This window comes from Alligator mississippiensis, chromosome 1, assembly GCF_030867095.1.
Source record: "Alligator mississippiensis isolate rAllMis1 chromosome 1, rAllMis1, whole genome shotgun sequence".
Taxonomy (NCBI): Eukaryota; Metazoa; Chordata; order Crocodylia; family Alligatoridae; genus Alligator; species Alligator mississippiensis.
The window spans coordinates 222,336,920-222,352,420 of NC_081824.1; the positions used below are offsets into that span (position 1 = coordinate 222,336,920).

Consider the following 15,501-nt stretch of genomic DNA (forward strand, 5'->3'; position numbering starts at 1 on the left):
TTTAAATCTGAAAATAGACTGAAATATAAATTATAAAAAATGTTTTCAGTTCTAACATCAGTGCACTGAAGTATAAAGTTCAGATATCGAGGTAACTGATAAATTCTGAGTTAAGAATTAAAGGAAACCATGTGAGGTATTTCTCCCCTCTCACCTCATTTTTTTTTTTATTGAAAGAACCTGCTTATATGTGTACCTGTATATATTTTACATATGTAAGATCAAGACAAAGACATACTTGTTACAATTTAAGAACTTTGGGTCTCTGCAAATAGGACACTTACTGTCATAGAGAATAAGAAAATTAACTCTGTCAAGATACCACAGATAAGCCCGTCTGAAACAACCCAGCCTCCAGGGTATCTTAAAAGCAGACCCTGGATCTATAAAGGAATTTTGCAAATCTCGTCTCTATAAAGGATGGACCCACGAATCCACACACCACAAATTGTAAAACCAAAATTTTCAGGAATTCATCTTTCTCAAGTCCATACAGTTATACCATTACATGTTATATTTGTGCACTGAGCATTAGCAGATAAGTATACCTTTACAAAATTCCTGAATTTCTCATGGGATTTGAAATGAAAATATAAATGTTAATGCTAATAGACTAAAAGGGTGAGTTTCCTTTATTCAGTGGTGTTCAGAGGGATGAGGAAATAGAGTATTTATTATTATTAACCTAATACAATTAAATAACATATCTTTATTATGCTTGCATGAAAATACTAATGTCTGGCCAATGCATAAAAAAAGAGAACATTAATAGAATTCCCTGTAAAATGACTGAAAGGCAAGCAGCCCAATTTGCCTGTGCCATCAATCAACCAAACAGACATTATTTTAGCTGTGGAGCCACTGGATTTCTGACAAATGTAACAATCAAATCAGAAGAGTGATAAATTGCTTAGAAAGTAAGAATATTCTTTAAAGATACAGGATCTAATTCTCATTTTCAGTAAGACTCTTTACACTGCTCTCAGGATTTAAAGGGGCCTTCAATTAAGTGTAATTTTCTACCGGATTGATTTAAAGGAGCTTTAGTATAACGCTCACTGGAGAATTAACCCAGGTTCAGCAGCATTCAGGTCCAAACACCTTGGTTATGATAACTCAGGTATAAGCATCCCATTTTTTGTGTCCTCAGAAATGATGCATTCACTTTTGTGTGTTGCTAGGACTTTTGAGGTATACCCCAGAGTTCCTTGCAGGAAGATATGTCTCTTTATGATTATTTTTCAGTGGACTGGGGAGGCATTTGTCTGTCTTCTGGATGTAAAAATGTGATGGGTAGGGGGGGAATTTTGGGAAAGCACTACCAACTTTTGAATGGTTTAGCCATTATCTTCACTGTAAAGCAAGGCTGGACATGTTTTGGGCTGGAAACCACAACACCTAACTGAGACTAAATCTGAAAACATATTCTGAGAATCCAGCCTATCCATAACCACCATAACGTTATCCCTATCCCACATTATACTAAACATGTGGATGGGAAAATGAACTACTGTCTTTAGAAAAGAAAAGCAAGCTGCAATTTAATCAGAGAAACATGACATGTTAATGGATGATTTCAGATTTATTAAAACCATTGCTAACAAAAAGTTATGGGCTTACGTGGTAATATCATCCAAAAGGTTTCAAAATATTTGTGATAATTAAGCATCAGAGTAATGTGACATGTACTGAATATTCAGATTTCTAGACACGTCACTTGACTGACACTTCAGAAAAGCCTGTATTGGGGAAAACTCAGTTGAGCTCAGCAGTCAAGCAATCAGCTTGTAGACCATGACACTGTGTATTTCTCACCATTTGGAAAAGATAATTTCTTGCTGACTGACAATCCCCTGCACCAGAAGAAATTGAAATAAATATCTCCAAAGGTGATTAAAAGGAGTTTATTTTTTCATGTCTGTCACGGCGGAGTCCTCACGGAGGGCCGTGATCTCCTTGAGGTCCCTCGCTCCGTGTCAGGCCAGCCCAAGACACCCTCTAACTCTCGCCCGCCACGTCTTTGATGGTAAATATAATGATGGGAGGCTGCCTTGTGTTTTCCCTGGGCACGGCTACTCGGGACCTCTGTCCCCACGGTTCTTCCGGACCCCCTGGGGGTCTCCCGATATGGTGGGTGTTCCTCGGACACCCTAGCCTTGTGGGCTATGCGTGGCTCCTACCAACCCCTAATACCACGCCCCAAGCCTCGCAGATGTAATAGACGTTGTCCGGTCTGTACGCCTGCTTCCCGGGCCTCCTCTCTAATGTGGCCCACTCTGGGCTCCCTCTCTTATGCCCAGCCTCTTGCTGGAACTCTCGTCTGGCCCACTCTGGGCCTCCCCTGCTGGTGTGGTTCTGCTCAGGGACTCTCTAGCGGGCCTCCGGTCCTATGGGCCAACCGCACGGGCACCCTCTCTGACCCTGGCTCACCGCGCTGCTACTCCCTGTCTTCTCGGGGCAACCGCAGCGCCCTGCCTCAGTCTGAGGGGTGTTGCCGCACTAGCCTACGGCCAGGCTCGCTATGCCCGTCTCGGGCTCCTCGATATGGCCCCTCTAGGGCTCCTCAGTAATGGCGCTCCCCCCTCTTCGGGGTTCACCATGCCCACACTGGGCTACTCAATAACGTACAATAGCGCTCCCCCTCTTTGGGGTTCACCATGCCCACAATGGGCTACTCAATAATACTGCCCCTTTCCTGGGGCCGGGGTCTATGTTCCCCCACACGCAATCCGGGGTCTAGGTCCCCGTCCGCAACCTACGGGTTGCGCCCGCGACCCACTGGCCGCGCTCCTCGCCGCCTGTTGCTCACACACTGGCATGCGAGCTGCGCCTTCCCTGGCGCTATGAAAATAATGCGCCCTCTTGGCGCTAGGGCACCCCACACTCTCTGGGGGCCCTGTGATTGAGGCCTCCTCCAACCCCTACAGCCTCACCCAAGCCTCCGGGTGTAATAACACAAACACAAAGCAAAACCACAAGCCCCTAGGCTGTAACATAACCACAAGCCGCATGGCTAAACTCTAGTGCCCATCCTCTCAGGGCTATCATGAGCTGTACTTGCACATCCTGCTCCTTTCCACATCCTCACTCCCAGAGCTCCTGCCTCCCAGGCTACTGGCAGAGACCTGCCAGCCTAGCCTCAGCCCTGAGCTTTATAAGGGCCAGGCCCTGCCTCCTACAGGCAGCTGGCTCGGCTTGGTTGCTCCGGCAACCCACAGCTACGCTCATTACCTGAGCAAGCCTCAGCTGGGCTCGTTATGTCAGGCCAGGGCGCGCTCACTCGCTCCCTGGCAGTTTCTCCACTCTAGGAGCAGGGGCACCGAGGTGCCCTGGGACAATGTCATTATGCACATTTGGGAAAGCAAATTGCACCTGATGACCCATAATACTGGTGGGGAGGTGAAGGGAAGATTCCTTCCAATAAAAGTACCTATGTAGGCACATAAAAGTTTTAAAAATTGAGCATTTGGCTATATGTCCATATTGTTCTAGTTATAAGTTAACTCTATGCATAAGTTTACCCACATTTTCAGATTCAATTTTAGGAAAAACTACATATTCCCTGAATAAAAGGTGATAATGGGAGATAAATACCTTGAACTGTTATTACTCTTACAAAATCCCACCAGAGACTCATATTGCTAAGGAAAGGACCCAAAGGGGTAAATTTGCCAAAAATACTAAAATAAAAATAAGCACTGAAAAAAATTCTGCTTGGGTACTTTTACTGTATGTATAACATTTCTTCTAGTACAAAATTAAAGGCTGTAGGGGGCCTGATAACATGTCAATCCTGTGTATTAGTTGCATTCAATTTTGGTGGTTCTTCTGAAGGAAAAAAAGGTAGACTTATAACCAGAACAATACAGTATTTACCTGATCGTATTAAAACCATACCAAAAAAAGATCTGTCTGCATATTCTGTAGTGTAGACAACAACTAAGCCAATTTTTCCATTAGACTATCTAGACTACCCATGTAGCCAACCAGCCAGCCAGCCAGCTGTCACTACTGTACTGTGTGAATATTTCTTACAATAAAAAAGAAACTACAACAGATTTTGCTTCTCTCCCTGTGCTGTTGATACAGGTCAAAGTGTAACAGCTTTGCTCTGAAAGAGAAGGAAAAAGGAAACACACTAATATATCAAATCTGACCATTCCTAAATTCAAATCTGACCACACCCAGCTGAATAACTATTCTTAAACAAGTACTAGTGAGCAGAAAATTTGAAGAAGGTGTAGGGTTCATGTTTCCCTCAGATCTGTGTGCCTACACAGAAGAAGTAAAATATCCCTGTATACCCATATTTGGGTAACTGGACCTTGAGTCTGCTGGGAGAGATCAGAGGGTGCTACCTATCATTCTCTCTTACCACAGCAGCCTTGTGCTGAGGTGTAGGGTAAAGATATGAGCCTTGGCACTGCCCTACAACACACCCACAGACAGAATTAAGCTGGCAGGGAAGCATACAAAAGTGTTACTGGTACTGGTCACCAAAAATATAATACCCTTTGGTACAAGCACAAAGCTATTATTCCTTCTCTGCACTTCTAATTGAGTGGCACTGCTATCTATTTCCCTCAGAGATAGCTTAGGACAATTCTGAGATATTCAGGATAATGGGAGAGATTAGGGATCTGTTTGCAAAGTGTTTACTCAGTCAAAGCACTGAGAGAGTGCCCCATCTCTAGATTCTTGCTCTTTTAGTACGTATGGGAAAACATGTCTCCTGCCAATAGATGCAATCTGACAGCACAATTTAGATCTGCAGGCAAAGGCTATTCTATGAATCCAGTAGCTGAAGCTAAGAAGTACTGTTCTTACTCCTGGTGTATTTTTCATGCAAGAGTATTGGAGAGGAGTCAGAAGACATTGTTCAATGCCATTGCAAATGGAATCCAGAATTCTTTTACTCGGCCTGGCTTCTAAGATGCGGTGTCACGATCATCTTTGAAAGCTGAGTTGCTGGAAGAAAGTGATGAGTAGAAGTAGTAGTTGAACCTAAGAAAAAGTTGAAGAAGGAGAGAAAGGGGATTGCCTTCTAGCCAAGGCATTTTGGCAGCCCTCTAAGTTGGAATGCCCAGACCCACATAACTATTCTGTAATTACCTGGTGTTCTTACAAAACCTGATGTTTTGTAAGCCTCTGGGGAATAGCAGAGCTCTCAAATGCAATTAGAGCTGGTTGAAAATTATCCATCTGGCCTCTTTTCTTTCATGAAAAGACATTTTTTTTTTTTATTATTTTTTTTGCAAATTTTTTGAGTTTGGGCTATTGGCTTGTTAGTTGCTTAAAGCAGTTTCCACCTAAAAAAAATTATGGTATTTGGCATTTTTCACCTGAAACGTTTTGGTTGCTGAAAACTAGAAAATGTTCTGGTTTTGGTTTTTTCCAGTTACTTTCTTTTTCATTTCTCTTGACATTTTACACAGTAAATACAATGCTGAGCATCTATAACTGTAATGCATTTGGTCTTCAGAAGATTCCAAATACAACAGAAAATCTACTTAGCTTACAAAAACATATCACAGTTTAGAGTGGATCTAGACTGAAGACACATGCACACCTATGTAGCAAAGTGTATCTATATATCACACCACTGGTGGGAACAGACACACAGGAATCAGCTGCAGCCAATGGATGTGAGGACTTGTGGGCAGTACAAGCATTTTTCATGTGTACGCTCACCCCACTGCTGCCACCTTGAGCCTACACCTGACATCTTAGAGTTGAGTCCTATTTAGATTCTCTGAGATTAACTACACCCATTCTACTTTTAAACACGCGGTGCACTGAAGAGGTCTCTATGGCTCAAAAGAAGCATCTTCTGTACTCCAGAGCAAAAGCCGACACTATGCCACTTTTATAATCTTCCAGAAGCTTTGGCATAGGCCTCAAACCTCCTTGCATGCTTGGTGCAGGGTCAGCCCTGTGGAGCAGTACACTGCTTTGTCTAGGAGTTGCAGACCTATTAGATAAACTTCCACAAGTGGGACTGCACTGATTCTTCTGCTGACTGTCCCCCCAAGTGGAGCAGGGCAGCATTCAACCCCTTAGAAAGATGAGTCAATCCCATAGCATGGATTCTGGCACCTTTACTCATACTGAGTAGTGTGTACTAGACTGCAGAGACCTCATGGTGAGCACTGACTCATAAAGGCAATCCCACTGATGTTAACGGGATTGCTCAGGCAAGTACCCACTGAGCAAAGGAAGCAGAGGCATACAGTGTACAACCACTGGAACTGCTTGTAGACTGATGTAAAGTTGGAGTAAGGTAAGGGTGGTAGAATCTGGCCATATGCTCTCTAGCAGCAACTGTATCTCTCAGAATTGACAATAAATCCTAGCAGCTTATTACAATGCATGCATCACTTGGTGCTGGGCACCAATATAGCAGAAGGAAAATTCATATCAACTGGCTTGCTTTAGAATCACGTGTTACTGACCGCTGATTGAAATGAACTTGTTGCTAAAAAGGTTATGGATGGTGTCATTTTTATACCATTACAGGCAAGGCATGACTCCTGTGTGTTTTACATTCCAAATCCCATTACAGTGATCTAAGAGGCTGGCCTTCTATCTCGACCTTATTCCTGTGTGCGGTCCAAAAAGAAATGGATATTCCTATAAATTACATTGTTCCCATGGGGTAGTGTTATCTGATCCCTCTGTGGGTATTCCTACATCTAGTCCAAAACCACAAAATATGCTGGCTGTTAATAGGAATGACTAAGGTATGAATCCAATATGATATTTAAGCACATGCCTAACTTTAAGCACATGCATAGTCCCATTAAGTCAATCGAGTTATTCATATGCTTGAAGTTAGGCTTATGAATTCTGATTCAAGTGTTTTCATGGTACAGGTTTATATGCAGACAAAGACACATGCACACACTGAATTGAATTTTGCTTACATGTTTCAAGGCAAAATGGAATTTGATCACTCAATATTTCATTAAAAATTATGTGTGTGAATCCGTGCTGTATGCCTGCCTCTTTCCCACTAATTTGGCATACTGACTTGCATCATGTAATTGGGATGGGCAGTGCTAGATAGGATAGTCTGCTCATTTCCTAGAGCACACTTGTCAAGCAAATGGTTGAAAATTCATATTAAATTATTGTATAAAGTAAGAGAATACTCGCTCTAAGCTAGATCCTCAAGTACGCTATTACTGTTTTGTCCCATACCTGCTACATCTGGCTAATTGAGCTTTCCCCCTATGTAAGACCTGTATGATTCCCAGGCCATAAGACAAAGGGGATGAGCTGGATAAATAGGTGCAGCCAAGACAACCTGGTGTCTGGGGACACCTTGGAGAATAGTTGTGTCCAGCACAATTTATACTAGTCTGTAGGCTATTTAATTTATCAGGGGTCAGTCCTTATACTAGTGCAATAGAAGATTAGAGTGGAGGGCAATGAAGTCCACAGAGTACTTTAGGTCAGGATTTGGTTTCTAGCTTTGGAATGTATTTGATACCTTGTAGGAAGTTTAAGTAACCCCCTACATCCAGTTTCTCAGAGACTGTCTTGGACTACTTGGGGGACTGACAGAGTGACTGTATTGTTTCCTGGCTGAAAATGAAAATAAAATATACTTTAGAACATAAATGAAGCTGATAAGATTTAAAACTAATACTAGTGTTTCATAATGTCAAAGTCTAAAGTCTATAAGGTACTCAGGTCACTGCTTCAATTGTTTTTGAAAGATATATATATATATGTGTATATATATATATATATATATACACATATATATATATATATATATATATATCTCAAATATTAGATCACTTGTAGGCTTGAACCAAGGCCAGTGAATTGAATCTATGCCTGCTTGAAGGACTTTTTCCCATGCCAGAATTTGGGAAAAAAAGGTCTTAGCATATATGAAAACAGGGTTGTAAGATTCATTAACCTCTTATCAAGCTCCTGAACAAAGCGTACAAAAATTGATCCGTCCCTGAGACACGGAGATTGTTGGCTCTAAGGAGGAATGAGAAAAGTCCAGTTTTCTGGAGTTAAAAAAAAACAATAAACATTTTCAGTGAGTTCCCGCTGTCTGTGCTATATTCACACTACAGTGGGAAAAAAACTATTAAAAAGTATGCTTATCTCTGCAATCTCCCTGTGCTGTATCAGCCACATGTATTTCTAGGAATTACTGTCATCAGTCTGAGTTTCATGTGTTACAAAGGAGAAATTTCTAAGAAGTCAGAAGCCTAGGGGGTCAATGGAGTGTGTGAGAATCTCACATTCAATTTACATGCTGCACTCTGTTGTGTAAATAGGGGCCATTGTTTGGAATAGAATGCAGTCAGCATTCATTATATTTTGACTCTACATTCTTCATAGGGAATACAGGAAATGGTTCAGACTAAAATATTCCCTTATGTTATTTGACCTGTAAAAACTTGGCTAAAGGCCAGATCCTGCAGCCCTGAGACAGACAACGTTTCCATTGAGTGAAGGCCTGGACAGTAAGGTTGAATTGTCCACACAACTCCTGGCTAATTTTGTTTGAGATTGGTCATCTGCCAATTAGGAGCTGAGAGTGTTCAGGGTGGCATGTGTAGCAGTTTGCCAGCAAAGGTTTCTGCACCTTTATGTACCTGCCTGGACAGACAAACACCTTTTTTTGAAAGAGTTATACAAGAGAGATGCAGTCTCTCATGATTGACTCTCGTTGCTTTTTATTTTGCTCTAAAATAAAAACTGATGAACCTGAAAGCATCTGATTGCCCTTTGTGCAGAAAAAAAATAACAGTTTGCTTCTCAAAGGAGATAGTTGGGCCCAGATCCTCATATTATTCATATAATTCTTGTTGGTTTTAGTTGGAGAGCAGTGTTTAAACAGTTTGGGAAATACGGTCCCCATGTCTTGTAGGGACTATACCATTAAATGTTCAAAAACCAAGGGTGAAATCCCAGCCCCATTCAAGTTAATGGAATGTTGCCTCAGTGTGGACCCAGGATTCCTAAATTCTTGCTTATTGTTGAAAATTAGCTTAAAACTTCACAGTGAGTGAAAAAAATAGCATTACCATCCAATTGTATTCAGGCTGACTTCAGGTTTATGGCCATTTCTATATTCTATTTGTACCAATAACAGGAATAAAAGTGGAAAAAAAAATATGGCTTTGTCTGCATGGACAGATATGCACATTCAGGCCACTCCCCATGGTAACCTTCGCTATCCCCTCCTTGTCTCTTCTGCTAGAAGAACTGCAATGAACCTCTTCACAGGAATTTGGATGGGGGTTGGACAGGGTAAGCTTTTTCTGGCATACGCCAACAAGTAACCTGAATATAGGAACATAAGACTGGAAGGAACCACTTCACTCAATAGATCCAATGCCTTGCAATCACAGACAACTATGTAATCATATAATACACAGTCAGGTCCAAAAGGTACACAAAGCTGTCCATTCCAGCCCCTCTCAGACACCAAAGCCATAAAGCATCCCCTAACTGTTTACAAGTTAAGATCTTTAGTGCAGAAAACCCAAAGGCCTCAAAAACTAAAGGACAATGGAAATCCTCCCATGGCTGAACACCCCTGAAAGACTATTCACTCAAATATATCTCACTGATAGGAGCAAGGATCCAGCAAGCTGGCCTTGTACCGCTCTCTCTGCTCTCACATATATATGCTGTACATCATGTGCATATAAGTAAATACTGAATTCTGTGTGTGCACAAACCTCCCCTGTGGGAGGGATTTTCAGAGGCAGTGGGACTTGTATTTCTAAATCACTGAGATGCTTTTGAAAATCCCCCTATGTAGTTAAGAAATAAATAGAAGAAATGGGTATTTAATTTTGGTACAGCACATGACATTTTTTTAGTCTGATATGTACAGGTGATATTAATATTTAACATTTATCTCTGTAAACATGACTCACTCCCAGACAGTACATGCTAAGTAGGGAATAGGTGATAGAGTTACTTAGTGTTGTCTCATTAGTCACATTGCCACATACTTTCAAATATATTTAGTTTGTCATTTATTATATTTGACACTTTTTCAAGGCAAGTTTATCTATTAAGGGGTTTTTGCATCATTGTACAGATAGGCACAGGCACTCAGGTAAGAGATATTGAGTTTTTGTAGGATTCTTTCCTTGGCAACCAATGCTGCTCATTCTTTGTCTCTTATCCAGCACAGGGCTTGCCTTCTGGAGTGCTGTGAGTCATAACAAGTTCCTGTACTGGGAAAGTGGAATTCCCTTCTTTGGTGTCAACAGAAAGTTTGGCAAGAGACAGGTTGGGGTTTTTCCATTTCTTTATATTAAGCGCTGAATGATCTTGTCGAATTCTGTAAAGAATTTATTGCATTTTTTATGGGTTGTGCATTTTATACGTTATAGTCTTTTTGGAAGTGTAGTCGTTTTAGTTTTATCTTGCCCCATGGCTCACCTGTAACTGATTCCATCTGTCTAAATGCATGTACAGTTTGTTAATTACTGAGGCCTTGTTTAGACATTGTTATTGTTTTAGGTTTATTGTTAATCATTACATTCAGATAAAATAAACATGTTTGAAATTACTGAGAACAGTCCCAAGAACCCAAGAACCTATAGAAAGGGTTTTTATCCTTAAATAGGTGTCACAATTTCTAACAAAAAATTCTCCAGAAAGCAACTAGGAAATGGTTATCAGCTGGGCTAGTCAAGATTTTCCATCAAAATACTTTCTCTATAAAAAATAGGAAATTTGACTACAGGGATTTCATTTGAGGGGGCAGGAGTTCTGCTCATTATGGAGAATTTATAGTTTTCATCACAAGCTTGCTGGCCAAAAATGGAGGGGGACATTTTGGCCCAAACTGAGAGACTTTCAGTTCTTCAATGAAAAGTCAGTAACTATTAAAAGAAACATTTTCTTATAAGCTCTGGTTGTTTGCTTTTGTAGCTTTCTTATGATGATACATGTTGTAGATTTCTCATAATTAAACATTTCATGACATAAACCATGTTTCTTTCAGAACAAATCATGTTCTGTTGAGAACACCTTTTTAAAAATTGACTTTATATAGACCTAGTATAATGGAGCAAAGGTGAAAAACCTGGACTTTTAATGGTTTTTTTAAAAGGTTTAAACCCATTGTGATTGCAAAATAAGGACTATTTTGTTAAGAATAATGAACCTTGTGTGACCTAGTTTTCTGGAAAATTGTTTTCCTATTACAGACCTAGGAGTTTTCCCCTTTTTTGCCATGACAAATACTAACTGTAGGTCCCATTGTGAATTAGTCTGCAGTACACACTAATAAAAAAGGAATAATTCAAAAACATCAATCTTTCTTTCATAGATCATGAGAGGAAATCTTCTGCAAGCAGTGGCACAAACAAATTTGCAAAGAGAACTTCAAGGGGAAAAAATGAAATTTCAGGAAAGGAAAAATCATTATCAAGAGCAGGTTCTTCCTCCTCTCTTCATTGTAACTGGAAATAGGCCATCTTTATTAATCACTATGTGAATGTGATTTCTGTAAATGGGGATCAGGAAACATATCATTGTGATCATCATCATTACAAAAGGTTTATTTATCTATTTCATCTACAACATATATAGATTTATTGGTATAAAAACAGATACAGTGCACATTTCTTATTCATTGTTCCTTAACCAATACATGCCTACCGGTCATCTTTTCAAGTGTCTGTAGAATGTACAACTTCTACAGCCAGTATTTCATAAGTAGCATGATTTATGGCATTTGAAATGTTTTCATTTCAAGGCTTTTCCGTAAATCAGGTCTTTGCAAAGTCAAGAAATGTCATCTTCTTTATCTCTTAACTCAGGTTCTGTCTGACATTAGTAAAAGAAACATTGGACATTCTACTAGAGTGGTGATGTGAAAATGGTATAGCAAACAGATGGCATAAAAAGGGTAGGACCCGAGTGTAATATAACACAAACCAGATTGCAAGAAGAGGAGGAATACGACGAACGATGAAGTTTCAAATAGAAGAAGGGACAAATCTCTACATTTTACCTTCATGTAACAGATAAGTAGCATTACTGCCTGAGATTGACATCATACAAGCACAAAAGACATCTCAAATGTAAATATTTCTCCTTTTTATATATTATAATGACCACGCTATTTTAAAGAACAATTTTAACAGTATTCCCTAGTCTGAAATTGCCCATGCTAAGATTCAGCCTGAATAAAGGTTTTACAGCCAAGACATAAACTCAAGTTTTCTTCTCTCATCTGGTTTGTATTTTATATAGCAATAGAGTAAAGACTTGTTTAAACTATGTGGAGATATTTGAACTATATCCTTATCAGGTAAAATATAGGTGTTATCTTATACTCACAAAGGAAAATGGTTGTAAAATATGCCCTGACCTAAATCTTTCTCAAATGTCATATGCTGACTACATCTCTCACATAATGAAAAGGCAACATACCAGACAACTGTGAGTGAGTGAGTGAGTGAGTGAGTGAGTGAGTGAGTGAGTAGATAGGTATTTTCAGACATGTACAAAACCTGCAGAAGAAGAGAAAATATATGAGTGAAAAGACCACTTCTAAAAACGGGAGGTGGGGGTCTGCTTTTCTAAAAATATATATTTAATATTTTCAATGAAAGTCTTCAGTTGGTATTTATAAAAAGAACATAAGTCATCTAGGTAACTTCCAGTGGAACTTTCAGTGAAAGTTTTGTGCATGATTTTGCTAGGCAACTTTAAAACTGTGATCCTTGATGTTAGGTAGTTTTTACCATGATACAGGTCAAATGAAGGTGCCAGGCAGACCTAGATGGCTAATTGATATTTTATATATTCGGTATATTTTCTTCTTTTAGCAAACTGCTTGTGAAAAGATCATAATACCCATGATAGACATTAAAGGACCAAGCTCTTAGTTTGATCTTTCTTACTTGGAAGCCAAAAAGCAGTGTACACTGATAACATGTTTGATTCCTACTTGATGTGTATATTTTCAATATATTTACATAGCTTTCTATGCAACTGGCTGTGTTCCTTCCTGGAGTTTTGTAACTGGCCATAACAGCTTTGCCAAATCTGTCTTCCCACTGTGCTTACTATTGGGATTCAATTTGCCAGGGACTGTTGTGCACAATGAGTTCCTTCAAAGATTTTGTGTGAGGCTTGATGGCACTGACTCACCAACTATTGGCCTGACCTTGCTCCCATTGCTTTTAATGAGAACAGGATTGGCCCCCCAAATGAGGTAGCGTCTTTGAACTGAGTCAGACTATGCCACTAAAATTCATGTTAATAAAATGCAATCCTTCCAGACTCTTGCACACAATACCCAGGACTTTTCAATAGAGGCAACTGAGAACAATCCAATATAAGGCCAAAACATTTTTCTTTATTGATCTAAATAAAATCCCATGGACATTCTAAAAATACGTTTTTTTCTCCTTTGCCCTCTGATTATTTTTATATTTAATGTGGAACTGAGGGGGAAGCAATGGGTGACATCTGGTTCCAGGAAGAGATGTATCAAAGGAGAAAATAACCAAAACTATGAAACGGAAAGGCACCTTAGTGGATAAGACACTAAGATAAGATTCAGGAAACTGGGCCCAAGTCCTAATTCAGATATGCACTTCTGGTGTGTCCCTCATGCCACAACCATGGGCCTCGGTGGTTTTTCACTGCTTTACATGAATGTTCTTAGGTTAAGAAGATGAGTGACTCTGAAATACTTGGCAGCTACTATGATGAAGGCTGTATCAGTATTTAAAGTACATACACAGTGAAAAAGGTGAAGTACACATGAGCAACCAGGATTAATTAGGCTTGTAGAAAAATGCAGATCATTTTGCCTTAGACTCAGGCTTCACCCGCACTATATTTTAAAGGTTCCCTGCATGACACTATGCACTTAAGCTATTGGGCAGTCACAAGAAAACTCCACTTTCTGTTCCTCTGAAGGAACATATTAAATGCAAACCTGACCTATTTTTAGAGGCTTAGGAAAAAAATAGGGCATATGGGATTGTGTGTACCTATCAGCAGGACTGGATTTTCCCACTCTCTGATTCCCAGGCACCTGACAGAAGGAGAGAGAGGGGGAGAAAAGAAAACAAACTTGCTACCAATAATCACAAGCGACTCACTTAAAAAGCTGAAATGACAGGCTATAGCCAATCTGTTTTAACTGCCAAACCCTATCAGCAGGGTGTGATTACAGGCCAGACCACCTTCTAAGGGTCTTCTCCACACATGTTGTGAATTCACAGCTACCAATAGCCAATTCGGTGATTGCAAGGAATAATTTCCTGCCCTTACTTTGCAGTTGAATCCCCACCCTAGAATTTGACAGGACAATGCATTAGGGTATTCTGCACCCAAGTCTGAATGATCTTTAATACAGCAAAGTTTCCTCTTTTGGAGAGGCTGCTGAAACACTGGCTCCATTAGGTATACAAACTACCACGAAGGCAAGGGAAATCCCAGTATGTAACCCAGAGTTTTCTGCTCTTAGTTTACAGAAATTCTTCCTTTGTTTTAAACGAGAGACTGTAAGAAAGTAGGGCCCCCAGGAGTGCATTTTACATGACTTCCTTCAGCTCAGAGCAAGTTCCCATAAAATATTTTTGAATGAATAAACCATCTTGCTCCCTACATTAAAATTCCTCCCCTTATGGTAAATGAGGCTGTGCTTTTAAGGCTAAGCAGGGTGACAATTAACCAAGATCACAGAGGGCCTAATAAACTATTACGAATATATACCTGGAGGATTTAGGGAAAGCTATCAGTTTTTTTGTGGGGTTTTTTTTAAGGCATCCTAATGGAAAACTTCAAACAAGCCGCAAAATATTTTAAAATGAAAATGAAAACAAAAATAAAACAAATGTACATCCTACCCATAATGCTGGAGGGATGGAGACTTTATTACCATACTAGTCAGGCTGTGGGTCCAATTCTGACTTTGGTGGAATTATTCCTTGTGTATATCTGGATCAGGAGATCAGAGTCAAGGCCTAAGGATATATAACATGGAAATGTTCTCCTAATAATGTAATCCTAATAATGCACTGGCCTCACAGGCAAAGTTAGGTATTTTGGCACCTTGGACAAAGTCGGAGGCAGGAGAGAGCAAAGAGAGATGCTGGTGGCAGCATGGATGTAAGCTTGGATTGCCACAGCTTTGATATAGGCTCCTTACACATCAGCTGCAGTTGCTGCCACAGAACAGGCTCCCCAGGAGCTGCCATTCTGGCACCCCCACTACATCAGCCCCAGGACTAGTGCCTCCTTTGCCCATCCCTGGTTACGCTACTGATGGACCTATTACTTCTCCTTCTGGCAAAGCTCCCATGAGGGTGATTGGGAACGTTGCCTGTATAAGGAATATGGGATTGGGCCCTCTAACCTGTTTTATCCCAGTTCATTAACACATCAGTCAGTAGCTCTTCAGATTTCCAGGTGCAAGCTGGGAAGGCAAAAAGAGGATTAAATTAAATTTCACTGCAGAAATAGCCAGGAGGGAGGGCA

The 15,501-nt window shown here is 40.2% G+C and overlaps 2 long non-coding RNA genes across 2 annotated transcripts in view; one reads left to right on the forward strand and one right to left on the reverse strand.

Annotated features, from left to right (window-relative positions):
- LOC109286496 (uncharacterized) overlaps positions 1–15,501 on the reverse strand; it is a 99,116-nt gene that overhangs the window by 40,533 nt on the left and 43,082 nt on the right. The gene's annotated exons all lie outside the window — the stretch shown is intronic.
- On the forward strand, positions 10,166–11,930 carry LOC109286493 (uncharacterized). Its single transcript, XR_002094560.2, has 2 exons — positions 10,166–10,278; positions 11,327–11,930. It is a non-coding gene; the product is annotated as an uncharacterized LOC109286493 (long non-coding RNA).